This window comes from Macaca nemestrina, chromosome 2, assembly GCF_043159975.1.
Source record: "Macaca nemestrina isolate mMacNem1 chromosome 2, mMacNem.hap1, whole genome shotgun sequence".
NCBI lineage: Eukaryota > Metazoa > Chordata > Mammalia > Primates > Cercopithecidae > Macaca > Macaca nemestrina.
In genome coordinates this window covers 190,916,465-190,932,766 of record NC_092126.1, presented here as the reverse complement: position 1 = coordinate 190,932,766, position 16,302 = coordinate 190,916,465, and positions in this window count along the sequence as shown.

Below are 16,302 nucleotides of genomic sequence, written 5' to 3'. Positions count from 1 at the left end.
AGTTTCAGGTTTTGGCAGGGACAGCCTACTTCTACTTGGTTTTTACAGATCTACAGGATAGATTTCCAGTGATCTCACCTAAAAGGCTAGTATTTTTCAGGTCTCCTCTTCCAAGTTGGACAGAAGGGTCCATTTCTTGTTACCCTAACACTATAAAATTGTTAAGAGCTCTGTTTAGTTCTTTAGCCTTCATCAACCCTTTTTTTCCTCCTAATTTCTTGTATTTAGTCCTTCATGCAAAGATTAGGAATCAGCAAAGAATTGAGGGGAAAGGCACAACAAATGTTTCTTCATTTTCCTGGGATTCCCTTTACTCCTAAATCAGCTGCTCAATTTCCTGTCACCATATGTAACCCCGAACTTCTATATTTTTTCTTTGCAATTCTAATGAATCCCTCCAAATATCTATGATGCTGCTTTCTGTTCACTCTCCCTGTCCTGCCCTAGGAATTTGCAAATGTGCAAAGTTGGGGAAAAAAAAAAAAAAAAAAAAACTGTGGAAAATGTAAGGTTTTCTTTAATGCATTTTTCTTCTCAAGATCTTCACTTCTCAAATCCTGGCTTCTTTGTCTGCTCCAACATTCCCCCAAACTGCTGTTTCCTTGTTTGCTTTAATTTTAACCAGCTTTACCAGTTTTTTGGCAGAAGTCTCTCTAACACAAGTTTATCATAGATGGAGGCGGAAGACAGGAAGGTGACTCTGGGTTTGAATTCCCTGTCTAGACTAATAAATATGTTTTCATAGGCATTTAAAAAATCTCTCCCTATAGGTTTTCTTGGCTATGACTGAAGATGACGAAGATAGTTTAAGAGATTATGATTATACACATTTATATACGCACATACACAGACAAACACACAGACACAGAATCATGTACCACATAATGACATTTTAGTCAAGGACAGGCCACTTAGTGATGGCAGTCCCATAAAATTATAATGGAGCTGAAAAATTCCTATCAATTAGTGATGCTGTAGTCATCATAATGTAAATACAGTGCATTGCCTTGCCTATGTTTAAATATGTTTAGACAAATACTTAAAATAGTTTTATAATTGGCTACAGTATTTAGTAAAGTAACATACCATACAGGTTTGTAGCCTAGAAGCAATATTTAGATAGATAAATACTTACAATTGTTTTATAATTGCCTATAGTATTTAGTAATGTAACATGCTGTACAGGTTTGCAGTCTAGGAACTATAGGCTATATAGGCAGGTGGATCACCTGATGTCAGGAGTTCGAGACCAGCCTGACCACCGCGGTGAAACCCCAACTCTACAAAAACACAAAATTAGCTGGGCGTGGTGGCACATGCCTGTAATCCCAGCTACTTGGGAGTCTGAGGTAGGAGAATCCCTTGAACCCAGGAGGAGGAGGTTGCAGTGAGCTGAGATAGTGCCATTCCACTCCAGCCTGGGCAAAAAGAGCAAAACTCCATCTCAAATACACACACATACACACACACACCCAAAAAAGAACAACAACAACAACAACAACAACAAAAACAAAAAACAATATAGCCTAGGTATATAGTAGGCTATATTATCTACGTTAGTGTAACTACACTCTATAATGTTCTCATAATGATAAAATCACCTAATGATGCATTTCTCAGAACATACTCTGTGTGTGTGTGTGTGTATCCCCTAGCAGCACGCCTAGCATATAATAATCGAGTAGGAAATATTGGTTCTTCTGCCTTTTCTTGTTTTATTCAAAGGTCATATTTTTAACTGTTCATTGATCCATATTGATCAGATCAGTGAAATTTCCATGATATATGTAATAAGGTTTGGATGATAATAGAGAAGAAATAAATATGCAGAAAGTATAGCATGCTTGAATATAGTGCAAGAAATGCATTTTATCACATATCAGCTACCTTTCTAAATATTAAATTTTTCATAAATTTTTATTATGATGTGCTTAATATAATTTAACATTTAACAAAGCCAAATAAGTAAATTAGAGAATACATAGTAAAATGACCTATTTTACTTTAGTAAGATATTCAACACCTGGGAAAGAGAAATAATATGCACTGATTGCATGTGGATGTGCTCAAGTCTATATAAAATGGATGAAGTGATGTAAGCTAGATTTTGTGAAAATAGAAATATATTTTAAATCCATTTGTAGTGTTCCTTGCCAAGTATTAAAAAATATTATAAATGCTTTTGTCATTCACATCAATATGAAGATATTTCTACACTCATTTCTTTAATGAATTCATCATTTTATTTACCATCCTATAAATCCTTTGCAAAGGTAGACATCTATCGTAATTGATACTCCTCTCTTTGTTTACCATTTTTCATTGCGAGTTTCCTTAATTAGTGCTGTGGATTCATTTTCATGGTGGGTGATTACTTATCACTCCACTTTTCCAGGGCTAGCAGGCCAGCAGATCAATGAGAAACTCATTGCCTTGAAAGAGATTAGGTAATAGATTTGTCAGAACCATTTGCTCCAGTCAAGGAATGTGTAAAATAAATAGATTGTTCTCAGAATTCCATTCAAAACTGGAACAATTTAATGATGATATTATTTATTTTCTTTGAAGAGAATGTGAACTAAATATAAATCCAGAAAATAACTTAAAAAGAAATTCAGGGAGTCATAAGCCACAGAGAAATGAAGCAGCTCAGAGAGAGGTCAAAAGTTCATTTTTCCCAATAGACAATAGGTATTAAGTAAAGTGATCATTGGGATTGATCAAATCAGACCAATCACCCTAGATGAGTTTCTCTTATGTCTCCACCCAACCTGGGGTTATTAGCATTGCTGAGAGTTCAGTTAGTTTAATCCAGGAGAAGGAGGCGGTCTGTTATACACACAAGAAGAGCAAATAAGCTCAATAGCAACAGTTTTGACAATTTTGTATTTCTTGAACCAATAAAATTCTAAAGAATTTTTGAGACCAGCACATTTTTCTTTGCCAAAGTAGGAAAATCATTTTTTTAAGAAAAGAAAAAAAGAACCACCAAAATAGTTATAATCATAATTTATGTCAGAAAAATAAGACTTTTTTTGAAATAAAAGAATGAAAAGTATAACTTAAAAGCATTACTTTAAGAAAAATAATAAAAGTGTTGAGAATTCTGCATATGCATGCATACACACACACACACACACACACAAACACACACATAGAGGTACATTATTTTCACTTAGTGCACCACTGAAACAAGAGCAGAGAATTGCCTTCATTTGAACATTAACTTAACTGTTAGAGAACCTTCCTTGTATGCTCCTCATAGTGCACGTGGTGCTCTCTTTTTATTATTTCATTTAACATTTTTATCAACCATAAAAGTTTTTTATGTAATATCTTCCAGTTTCTTTACTGAATTCCTTCAAGTTATCACTGTAGTATAACAGTGTATTTTTTTTATTGTTTTGAGATTGAGTATTAATATGTAGCATTTTTTAAATTTGGAAGGTAGTCATGTGTTTGAGAATGGAGAGAAGATGATAAAGTAAGACCTCCTTTCATCTCTTAAGCCTATAAGCTTGTTTTCCAATCCATGGATGATCTGAATAGGCAGTTGGCCCTTTAACCAGTTTCTATGGTTGTATAATACAAGAAGTGCTAATTCAATGCTTACACAAAAAGTTGCTGTGTTTTAGACATGTATTTTGTATTCCAGGAAATTATTCAGCAGAATAACACCCAAATGAAAACATTTATTAGATAAAGCACTGAATTCTAAACCTGCTACAATCTGACAGTCACATAGCATCTATAAAGTGAGGATATGAATTTTTGTTGTTGGAGTATCTGGTGTGTTAAAATATTTGAATTAATGACCAACACTTTTGAATTGAGCCAACAAATATATTAAAAAATGCTCAGCATCACTAATGATCAGGGAAATGCAAATCAAAACTACAATTGTAATACCACCTTATTCCCACAGGAATGACCATAATCAAAAAATCAAAAAATAATAGATGTTGGTGTGTATGTGATGTAAAGGGAACCCTTCTACACTGCTGGTAGAAATGTAAACTAGTATAACACAGTGGAAAACAGTGCAAAAATGTCTTAAAGAACTAAAAGTAGAACTACAATTTGATCCAGCAATCTCCCTACTGGGTGTCTACCCAGAGGAAAAGAAGTCATTATACAAAAAGATGCTTATACACGTATTTTTATAGCAGCATAACTCGCAATTGCAAAATGTGGAACCAGCCCAAATGCCCATCAATCAACTAACGGATAAAGGAACTGTGATATATATATATATATATATATATATATATATATATATATATATACACGTGTGTGTGTGTGTGTGTGTATCTCACAGTTACATATATCATATATTTTGCATATATAATATATATGATGTAATATACTACTCAGCCATAAAGAGGAATGAATTAATGGCATTTGCAGCAATGCCAAATAAACGGGATTGGAGATTATTATTCTAAGTGAAGTAACTCGGAAATGGAAAACCAAACATCATATGTTCTCATTCATAACTGGAAGCTAAGCTATGAGGATGTAAAGGCATAAGAATGTTATAATGGACTTTGAGGATTCAGGGGGAAAGGGTAGCAAAGGGGTGAGGGATGAAGAACTAAAAATTGGGTTCAGGGTATACTGCTCAGATGATGTGTGCACCGAAATCTCACAAATCATAAGTAAGTCATAAGTAAAGAAGTTACTCATGTAACCAAATACCACCTGTTCCCCAAAAACCTATGTGAATTAAAAAAATAACAACAACAACAAATTGATACTTTTATGTAAAATTCCGGATTCCAAATTTGTTTGCAAAATCCAAAGCGTTGGGCCACACTGGACCTCCAATACCCCATGGCAACAACTGGAGTAGTGGCAGCAGCTGACCCTGTGGTCAAAGCTTCAGTCTCTAGTCTCACAGCCCTCAGCAGCCTGATGGTTCCTTTCCACAGGCTTCATCCCTGAGCACCAGGGATTTGCCTGAGTGGGAAGGCATCCCGCTGTGTACATTTCCTGGGCCTGGTCTTCGCAGTATCTAGAGTTATGGCAAGTGAGTCCACTCCAGCAAGTAAGGTTTTCTTCTTTATGTTTCTGCTTCCCACTGAATCCCTATCACTCAGGATAACTTGACTCAGAGCATGTAGTCAATATATGTGTCGTGAATGAGTAAGTGGGGCAGGTAAGAGTGTGGGGCCTGGAAGCAAGATGAAATAGCTTCTCCCTCTCTTGTTCTGGAGCTCTCTGTTCTCAGTCCTTGCAGTTATGGTCCCTGTAGTCAGATTTTGCTCTCATAGGCCTATCTCTCTTGCCCTCATCCCCATAAATGGACTCTAAGGAGTTCAAGAATCCTTCACTCTGGGCTAGGGAGGAAACCTGGGACAGGGCCAACATAGAGTTTGAGGCCTGCTAGTCCTGTCCTGTGGCCCTGTTTACCCCTCGTAGGCAGGACCCTGATCATTCCTGGAGCTGCAATCTACTGACAACAGGGAAATACCTTCTTGTGCCAAATGGCTGAGCAAACTCAAGGCGATGGCAGGGAGCAGGTGGGAAGTGCCCAGTGGCAAGGGCTGAATGGGTGGTCAGCAAAGATGGGTGTTCCTTGGCCTCGGAGCTCCCTAGACAATTTGCTTAACCTCTCTGTGCCTCTGTTAATTCATCAATAAAATAGGAATAGGCTTAGTGAACTGATACATATCAAACAATGAACACGATTCTTGGCATACAGTAAATGTCCCACTGATGCTGGTAAATACTACAAGGGCTAAAGAAGATCAAAGCTGCCTGACACTGTGCACAGACTCCAAGGCCGAGAGCGTCCCTATCCCCCTAGTTTATGAGGAGGTAGGCCTAGCCCTTCAGCCCCATGGCACCCTGAAGAAAAGGTCTTGTGGCTCTAGAGTTTGTTGACTCAGTAGGGAAAGGTGTGACAAGAGAACTGGTGTGGGCAGGAAACAGTCAGAGAGGAACCCCATTAGGATATCTGAAGCAGAAAGGACAGAGTTGGGACATGTGTCTCCTTTTGCCCAGGAGCAGGGCAGAATCTGCATAGAATATTAACAAAAACTGATTAAAAAACATTTTTAAAATTGTGACAATAAAGCTACATTTTCTGACATAGATAAGATCATGTCTGAAACCCAAAACAACCATATAAGTAAACACTTGGACTAAAGACAAAATGGTAGAGAAATATAGAGAGAAAGTATTTTCAAATATTCCAACTTGATTTTAAGAAGAATTTAAAAAAACTTATTCTAAAATTTATGTATAAGAACAAAGAGTCATAAGTAGCTTCATCGATTTCCAAAAATAAAAATTAAAAAGCCAAAATACTTGCTGGGCATGGTGGCTCACACCTGTAATTCCAGCACTTTGGGAGGCCAAGGCAGGCGGATCACAAGGTCAGGAGACGGAGACCATCCTGGCCAATATGGAGAAACCTCCTCCTCTACTAAAATGTAAAAAATTAGGTGGGCATGGTGGTACGTGCCTGTAGTCCCAGTTACTTGGGAGGCTGAGAAAGGGATATCGCTTGAACCTGGGAGGTGGAGGTTGCAGTGAGCTGAGATTGCACCACTGCACTCCAGCCTGGTGACAGAGCAAGACTCTGTTTAAAAAAAAAAAAAAAAAAAAAAAGCCAAAGAGTTATTATACATCTTATCAGATATTTATAAAACACACTATATATGCATCATTTTAAAACAATGCAATACTGTTCTAGTGATAGATAAATGTACACATGAAGCAAAGTGAAGAGTTCAGAATTCAAGTGCTGTGTAAGTAGGAACACAGGGTGCAATTGCCTCTCATTTGGGAATAGATGGAGTGTTTTGCATGTGGCGTGGGGCAATACTAATACAGTGATTGGAACAAAAGAGAGCTAATTTCTTAAATAAAACAAGGTGATCTATGATGGATGAAGTAAAAATAAAGCTATCACTTTTTAAGAAGGGCATAGAGAATAATATTTGGGTGCATTTGTGTTAGAGAAACATTTCTGTAACAATATCCAAGAACACAAACCATATTTAAAAACCACTGGATTTTGTGGCATCAAAAATAGTTCATTTTTGAATCACCAAATATCAACCTTTCATAAATATCACTGTAAAATACTTTTGTATGAATTGAGCACACTAGGTATTAATATCTATCATACTAAAAGAATTTGTAACATAGATGATGACAGAATTCAAAAACAGGAAACACATTAGAAAAATAGTTAAAGGTTTGACTAAGTAACATACAGAAGAAAAACTCTAAATGGATAATAGATATTTGGAGAAATTCTGATAAGTAAGGAAAACAATGCAATTGAGACAACAATGAGTGTGTGCTTTAAGTTCAAATTAGCAAAACTCTTATTGTTGGTGAAAATGTAGCAAAAAGTACTTGATTTTGATACCATTTAAATTAGAATGATCATTCTGGAGAAACCTGTAATCCTTGATGAGTTTAAAATTCATATAGACCAAACTTTGAAAATTCTACTCTTCATAAATTGCCATGGAGTACATAAAATAAGCTTTTTAAGGACATTTTTTGCAGTGTTGATTGTGGCATCAGGGATCTGAAGACAACTTAGGTAGCCATCACTGAAAATATGAATATGTAAACTGTAGTGGATCCATACCGTGGTATATATTATAGCAGTGTACATACAGCAACAGGGACACTCTTTATCTTCAAGGCCAATAGATGTGGTTAAGAGAATATAGTCCATAGCACAATAACATTTATTTAAATTTACAAATTTCTAACAGTGTTGTGTATTTTACAGACATACGTATAGATCATTGTGTTTCTTGTTTACTTTCAGATCCATTCTCCAGTCTTCAACTTTAGCCTGCATTTCTATGCTTCTCTTGCTAGCTAGTTTCTGATTAGGTGTGACTGATGAAAGATCTGGTTAGAGGTGGTGAGAAAGACAAAAGAATCAAAGTATTATGTCTCTCCTCTCCTCCCTTTTCCTCTTCTCCCTCCCCTCCCCCCACTACTTTCTCTTTCCCTCCACCTTCCTCCTCTTTCTCTCTTCTCCTCTCCTCTCCTCTCTTCTTTTTGTGGATTTTTTTTTTTTTAACAGTTGCCACATATTCTCCATTGTTTCAGGTTTTTACCAGACATGTGCTATTTCTGGGACTCTAACTCTTACAGAGCAGTTCCTGACATGGTTCTAGAACCTGCAAGGTTTCCCTGATGTTTGGTGAATATCACTCTTCTCCGGTGTCCTTCTGGCCCATTAGGTTTTTGTGATCTCTTGCTGTGTTCTTTCCTTGTTTCCTTCTGCTAATCTCTGGTTAGCTTCACCATCTTGTTTGTCTTCTTCACTTTTTTTTTTTAACTACTGGTTTAACAAACTATGTTTAATTTCTTACTTGAAATACTAGAGCTGTTTCTCTCTTGTGATTGGAATCTAACGATATAGTGTCAGATATTGGCAGCATCCCAGGCAATAGACCCTAAAATGGGATACTGAGATTGGGAAGCTGATCTGCTTAACCTTTAATACAGTGATAACTTCTTTGCAGATGGAAACTGAAATCATGGTAATCTGTGACAAGCAGAAGCATTATGAGCATAGGTGCTTGAGGTGAAACACTGGTGGAAAGCAAGTGTTTGGAAGGTTAAGTAATGGCTGCACATATTCATCACGGTAACTGTGAAGCCTACGCATATTCGTCATGGTAACTGTGATGCCTACAACAGACTGTAGCTGTTTCTGATTGTGATCAATGTTTATGAAAAAAAGGAGAAGTGTGGGGCTATGTTATCTTGCCTGCTCTCTGTCATAATACAGCATTCGGTGACTTTAATTATCAGCACATTCCATGGAATGTCACACAGGTCAATTATATTGATAATATACAGTTTGTTCCTGAGGAGCATCAACGAGCAAGCTCCCCAGGTGTCTTAAGAAGACACATAGCATCAGAGGTAAAGAGAAAAACACCACGAACTTCTAGCTCCCTGCCACTTAAAGTAACGTGTCTGAACGTCTAGGAAGCTGGGACATGTTGAGATACACTCTCCAGAATGATACATCACTTTCAATTTTGGAGGTAAAATATGACATACTTGGTGTGCTGATCCAAGGAATTTACTGAATAAGTGAAGTCTTCCTGCTGTTCCCTAACTCTGCTTGCTTTGGCATCTGTTGTTTGTTGGGTTTATCATTGATAAAGTAATTTCATTATATAAAATTTCCTCTGCTTGAAACACTAGAGGGACTTCTATTTTCTTGAATAGCCACTGATATCTATATAATACATATGCAAAGACATACTCCATACAAATTATAGTGAGTTGTTTCATAGAGATAAAGACTACAGAGAGTATTAAGGTAGAAGAGGCAGCTATAAAACAATATAAAAATGGAACCTGGGGTTCACTATAATTAAAAGAATGGAATTAACTCTAATCATATTAAACAGAAAACAAATATACATGAAACTACGATTATGTGACCTATTAAAGTTAAAAATGTGTTCTTAGTGGCTAAATTAGGACTGAAATCCTCATCTCTTGACTTGAAAGCTGTTTTAATGATGCTTGCTCCCATTTCATACTTGTTTTCATGTTTTAATTCTTATTCTGCTATTGTTGAGCGCTTCTTTCAAAGGAAAAAAATAGAATATATTAAAATGCATACTGGAAAGCAAAGAATCTTGAGGGTGGAAATTGTACACTTAAAGGAGGATAGTTATTATAAGAATTTCCATTAAAAACAAAGTGCTAGATTTTTCACCCAAAGCTCTGTGGTTTACTTTTCTGTCTTTGGGAATTTCACAAACAACTTATGAAGTTCTAGCCAAACCTTTGAGGTTTGCCTTTCCATAAGTGTATGGAACAAGCCAAGAGCTGTAAGTGTAGCCAAATGAAACAATGAAAACCACAAGACCTGCTGGCCTTGCTCCTCTTTCCTTTACTTGATTTTGAGTCCCTGGAGAAGAAACCACCTGAGTTTCATTTGTACATGGTTAGAGCTCTTGAGAACTAAGCCTCCTAGCTAATGGTTCTCGCTCAACTTGAAATAAAGGCATACCAGGATTGAATACTAAGGAAGTGGAAACATTTTGGTTCCTATTATTCCTGTTGTTCTATTTATTTATTGTCAAACAGGCCTCTGCAGACATGCACAGAGCCACAGCGAGCTTCTGTTTCCAGGAATTCTGGAGGGCACAGTGATACATACCTCTTCAGAAATGTAATATGCTGGGCCCCACTAACCAGAATAATAGACTGTATACTGCTTGAAAACAGAGTTAATGTATTTTATATTTCCTTTTTTATTCCCTGCTAAACCTCTAGTATATTATTCAGTAAAAGTTTATTTTTAACTCTCTGGCTCAATTTACCACCCTAGTCAGGGCTGTGTCATACACAATATTTGTCTTTCTTGTCTCTAGCATTCTAATATTTTAGTGCCCTTCTCCAGTCCCAACACTGATTACACTGCAGTGCAAATTCAATTTAACTAAGACTTATTAAGCAATGTAATCTCTGGAGCCTGATTGCTGGAGTTACTTAACCTTTTGGCGCCTCAGTTTCATTATCTCCTTTATTCTTCATAGGATTGTTGTAAGGTTAAATGAGTGTATGCATATGAAATGCTTACAACAGTGCCTGGCACACCACAAGTGCTCAATAAATATTTGCGGCTAGTAACAGTGGTAGGGCCCAGTATTAGGTACTGGAATATGAAGAAAATGGGAAGCTTTGAGTAGCCTTAAAAAACATGATAAACACTTTTAATTGACAACACTTGGTAATAGATCTGCCTTTCTCTTCAGGGTCATTTATGTTTGACATGAAAACTAAAATAAATAAGCTCTAAGGCTGACATTTCTTGCATTCAGTAGAAGATAATTCTTGGAGAGCTGGACACATTTATTCACTAACCTATGCAATTATTCATTGACTTATTCAGTAATTATGAAGTTACCTACCTACTGTTTCTGTGCATGCTGGGTAGGGTAATTCTAGATGCTGTAACAGACAAATTTCTAAATGTTAGTGCTCTTACAAAATACTACTTTAATGCTGGCTCCTGCAACACCCCAATGTGGATGCTCCTGGTTGGAACACAGCTTTCCTCTGCATGGTGGTTCAGGGACCCAGGATCCTCCCATCTTGTGGATGCGTCATCACCCAGGGCCTCAAAGTATTATGCTTCCTACCACAAGTTGGAACAGAAAAGGATAGACAAGGTAAGGTTGCTTATTAATTGCTTTGTTCTGGTGGAAGTAACAAATTCTACTTTTTCATTACACGACCCCATTCAGATGCAAGGGAACAGGGAAAATATAGATACTGCTTGGGTAGCTGCTTATAAAAACCAAATCTATCCTATAGAAGAGGGGGAACAAATTCTTTTTTGTCTCACTCTGTCGCCACCCAGGCTGGAGTGCCGTAGCATGATCTCAAGTCAACACAACTTCCAGTTCTTGTGTTCGAGCGATTCTCCTACCTCAGCTTCCTGAGTAGCTGTGACTACAGGCATGTGCAACCACACCCGGCTAATTTTTGTGTTTTTAGTAGAGTTGGAGTTTCACCATGTTGACCAGGCTAGTCTTGAACTCCTGACCTCAGGTGATCCACCCACACTGGCCTCCCAAAGTGCTGGGATTACAGGTATGAGCCACCATGCCCGGCTTGAGGGGGAACAAATTCTGCTATGTGATTACTCATCTCTTCTCTGCTGGGATACAGAGATAAATATAAGACCTGCACTCATTTATCATTGGAAGAGCAGGGCCACAAGCTGGAAACCCAGAGATGGGATTCCCTATTATGCCTGGAAGGTCAAGCAATGCTTTAGGGAGAATGTAGAGACCACAGCCACCTCCTGAATTAGTACAGATCAACAATACAACAGAAAAGATGCCATGTTTTTAAAAAGGACTATGGTTTGCAGGGGTACTGAGGCAAAGTAACTCCAGAAGGCTGGAGCATATGTGTAGAGAACTGGTTGGGAGAGGAACAATATATTCAGTTGAACAATATTTTATAGGGGACACAAATTAATTTCTAGAAAAATTACCCTGAAGACAGGGTGTAAGCCATTTGAAGATATTAAAGACTCTGAAGCCAGTTAATAAATAAAAAAATTTAAATAGAAGGACATGGGCATGGTAAATTCTGCAGTAATTATAGGAGTTTGATAGTTTGCCTCTTATATGATTGCTTGTTCTTTCTACATGTGATTTCTGTCCTATTTTGAATATTTTACAATGCAAAGAATAAAACGAAAGTCAAAAGTTTTATATATTTCTTAGAAAACTCTAAATTACTTTTTAGCCCTTTATAATTTATATTGCAAAGCAATAAATGAGAGTCAAAACGTACATACAGGGTACTGTACTCTGCATGTTGAAATAAGGATTCACCATGCTGAAGACTCAAAGTTGCTAATTTAAATACACACACCCACAGACATACACACACAGACATATACACACTATGCATGTGCTTTATTGCATGGGGAACAAAATCAATTAGGAATTGAGCATAAAGAAAAGGAATATTTAGTCCTATTGATCTTTCTTCTGACCACTTACTTCCCTTACATATCCCATAGTTAATGTCCTAGTCATTGTAAATCCACTAAGAGATTTAGTTTACATGAGTAACCATCATCTACTCAAAATTTTTCTGGGAATTTGGCTGCCAATTGGGTTCATCAAATATTTGAGGGTTATTTTCAAAGACTCTAGGCTGTCTAGTGCCAAACTAACTTTGGCCCAGCAACTTACCCTTCATTTTTAAGTAGCTTCTTGCTAAAGAAAATTGAATCTGCATGTTTCTAATCCATTGAAAGTTAGATCATCAAAATATAGTTTTTAAAAAGCCATCCAAAATCACTGTGAGAGAGTTCCTTCATTCTTCCTTCCATTAAATGAGGATGTCTCAAGTGTTAAACTTCAAGTTTGTTGCAAAGCTAGAAACTCTTAGAAACTGATTTTAAAAGTTGGCCGTCTCTATTCTCTTATCCCTAAGGCATATAGTAGGTGCTTTGAAAGTTTGCTTTTAAACATGTTTTCAGAACATTCTTGGAGCTTGATCTTGTAGGACTGAGTTCCTTCCTTTCCACCAAGCCACAATTCTTCCTCCATTGGGAGTCCCTCTTGAATTCAAAGGAAGCTGCACAGGTGGAATGTCATGATGGCTTCATGAGAAAAAGTTTGGGACAGTTATTTCCAATTTTCTATCCAATATAATCTTCGGTTCTTCTTCAGGCAAGACTGTGTTCAAAATTACTTCCTGCCACAGGAATTCAAAATTTCATCATGATTTTTCTTGTGTATTGTTTGCTATCATAATCAATCCCACACCAAGATGACCCTTTCTGAGTGTTTTATATATTTTTATTATAGAAACACAGAGAAATTAATGATGCTTGTTCAATTATCTTGTAAACCTTACATTCATCATAACTATGTTATTTTATTTGAGATTATATGATTTCTTAACTTACAAGTATTCAGAATCAAAAAGGAAATATTTTATTTATTTATTTATTTACTTATTTATTTATTTTTTAGAGACAGCGTCTTGCTCCGTCACCCAGGCAAGGCTAAAGTGCTGTGGCACCCTCATAGTTTACTGCAGCCTCAAACTCCTGGCCTCAAGCAATTTTCCCAACTTAGCCTCCCGGGTAGCTAGGATTACCAGCATGTGCCACCATGCCTGGTTTGAGAAGATTAATTATTTTATCAACATCATATAAAAATTGCATTATTGCCTATTTCCAACTCCATTTATTCACTAAAAATTTGTGCCTTTAATGTTCGGAAATAATTTTAAGTTCTATGGTAAATACTAAGATGAGTATGACAAAAATCATTAATTTACCATGCTAAACATGTCACCATCCAAGTATATTGTGTCTTTGTAGATTTCATATCATTAATGCATATTCAAAGAAATTCCATAAGTTTTTCACAGGATAATTACTGACACTGTGTTTTTAGATTATTTAAAAGAGTCTGTGACTCATGAAAAGTTGGTATATCTTAATGGAACATTTAGACTAAAGTGATTATGTAAAATAACATTTGAGGTCAGATGATATTATCATTGATCATGCTACCATATCTTCATCTAGTTCCTTACCCACTCCGTTACTCTGATCTTCATCTCTCCTTTTCAACTGCAGCTCTTCCATTCCCCCACGGCCAATGGGTCCATTGCTCCTCCTCTGTCAGCCTTTATTATTATGAACACGTTTATGTTGTGGCATTTTTCACTCATCTTATACCAAATACTAAAGACTGTTCTCAGTTTTCTTTCTACTAAAACTTTGATCAAAACTCATCCCTGTTGATTCCACAACCATAGTAAGATACTGTCTTTCTTTCTGTAATAACACTTCATTCTGGTTGTCCCTCTATATCTCTATGTATCATTTCTCACCTTCTTACATTAGTTTTCCTCCTACACCTGAGTTTCATTATTTAAATCCTTTATGACAATCTAATCCAGCAGGTACCATTTCTAGAAATGATTAATCTGAGTGGGCATTCCAAGACAGCCAAATAGGAACAGCTCCAGTCTGCAACTCTCAGTGTGATTGATGCAGAAGATGCGTGATTTCTGCATTTCCAGGTGAGGTATCTGGTTCATCTCATTGGGATTGGTTGGACAGTGGGTGCAGCGCATGGAGGGTGAGCTGAAGCAGGGTGGGGCATCGCCTCACCTGAGAAGCACAAGGGGTTAGAGGATTTCCCTTTCTTAGCCAAGGGGAAGCCGTGAGAGACTACCTGGAAAAACGGGACACTCCCACACAAATACTGTGATTTTCCCAAGGTCTTAGCAACTGGTAGACAAGGTGATTCTCTCCTGTGCCTGGCTCTGTGGCTCCCATGCCCATGGAGCCTCGCTCACTGCTAGCGCAGCAGTCTGAGATCAATCTGCAAGATGGCAGTCCAGCTGTGGGAGGGGCGTCTGCCATTGCTGAGGCATGAGTAGGTAAACAAAGCCTCCTGGAAGCTCGAACTGGGTGAAGCCCACTGCAACTCAACAAGGCCTACTGCCTCTAGACTCCATCTCTGTGGACAGGGCATACCTGAACAAAACGCAGCAGACAACTTCTGCAGACTTAAACGTCCCTGTCTGACAGCCCTGAAGAGTGCAGTGGTTCTGCCAACATGGCGTTTGAGCTCTGAGAACGGACAGACTGCCTCCTCAAGTGGGTCCCTGACACCCATGTAGCCTAACTGGGAGACATCTCCCAGTAGGGGTAGACAGACACCTCATATAGGCAACTGCCCCTCTGGGACAAAGTTTCAGAGGGAGGATCGGTCAGTAATATTTGCAGTTCTGCAATATTTGCTGTTCTGCAGCCTCCACTGGTGATACACAGGCAAAAAGGGTCTGGAGTGGACCTCCAGCAAACTCCAACAGACCTGCAGCTGAGGGACTTAACTGTTGGAAGGAAAACTAACAAACAGAAAGGAATAGCATCAACATCAACAAAAAGACATCCACACCAAAACCCCATCTGTAGGTCACCAACATCAAAGACCAAAGGTAGATAAAACCACAAAGATGGGGAAAAACCAGAGCAGAAAAGCTGAAAATTCTAAAAATCAGAGCACTTCTTATCCTCCAAAGGATTGTAGCTCCTCGCCAGCAATGGAATAAATCTGGATGGAGAATGACTTTGATGAGTTGACAGAAGTAGGCTTCAGAATGTTGGTAATAACAAACTTCTCTGAGCTAAAGGAGGATGTTCGAACCCATCTCAAGGAAGCTAAAAACGTTGAAAACAGATTAGACAAATGGCGAACTAGAATAAACAGTGTAGAGAAGACTTTGAATGACCTGATGGAGCTGAAAACCACAGCACGAGAACTTTGTGGTGCATGAACAAGCTTCAATAGCCCATTCGATCAAGTGGAAGAAAGGGTATTAGTGATTGAATATCAAATTAATCAAATAAAGTGAGAAGACAAGGTTAGAGAAAAAAGAGTAAAAAAAATGAACAAGGCCTACAAGAAATATGGGACTATGTGAAAAGACCAAAGCTACATTTGAGTGGTGTACATGAAAGTGATGGGATGGAACCAACTTAGCAAACACTCTTTAGGATATTATCCAGGAGAACTTCCCCAACCTAGCAAGGCAGGCCAACATTCAAATTCAGGAAATACAGAGAACACCACAAAGATACTCCTCAAGAAGAGCAACCCCAAGACATATAATTGTCAGATTCGCCAAGGTTGAAATGAAGGAAAATGTGTTAAGGGCAGCCAGAGAGAAAAGTCGAGTTACCCACAAATGGAAGCCCATCAGACTAACAGCTGATGTCTCAGCAAAAACCCC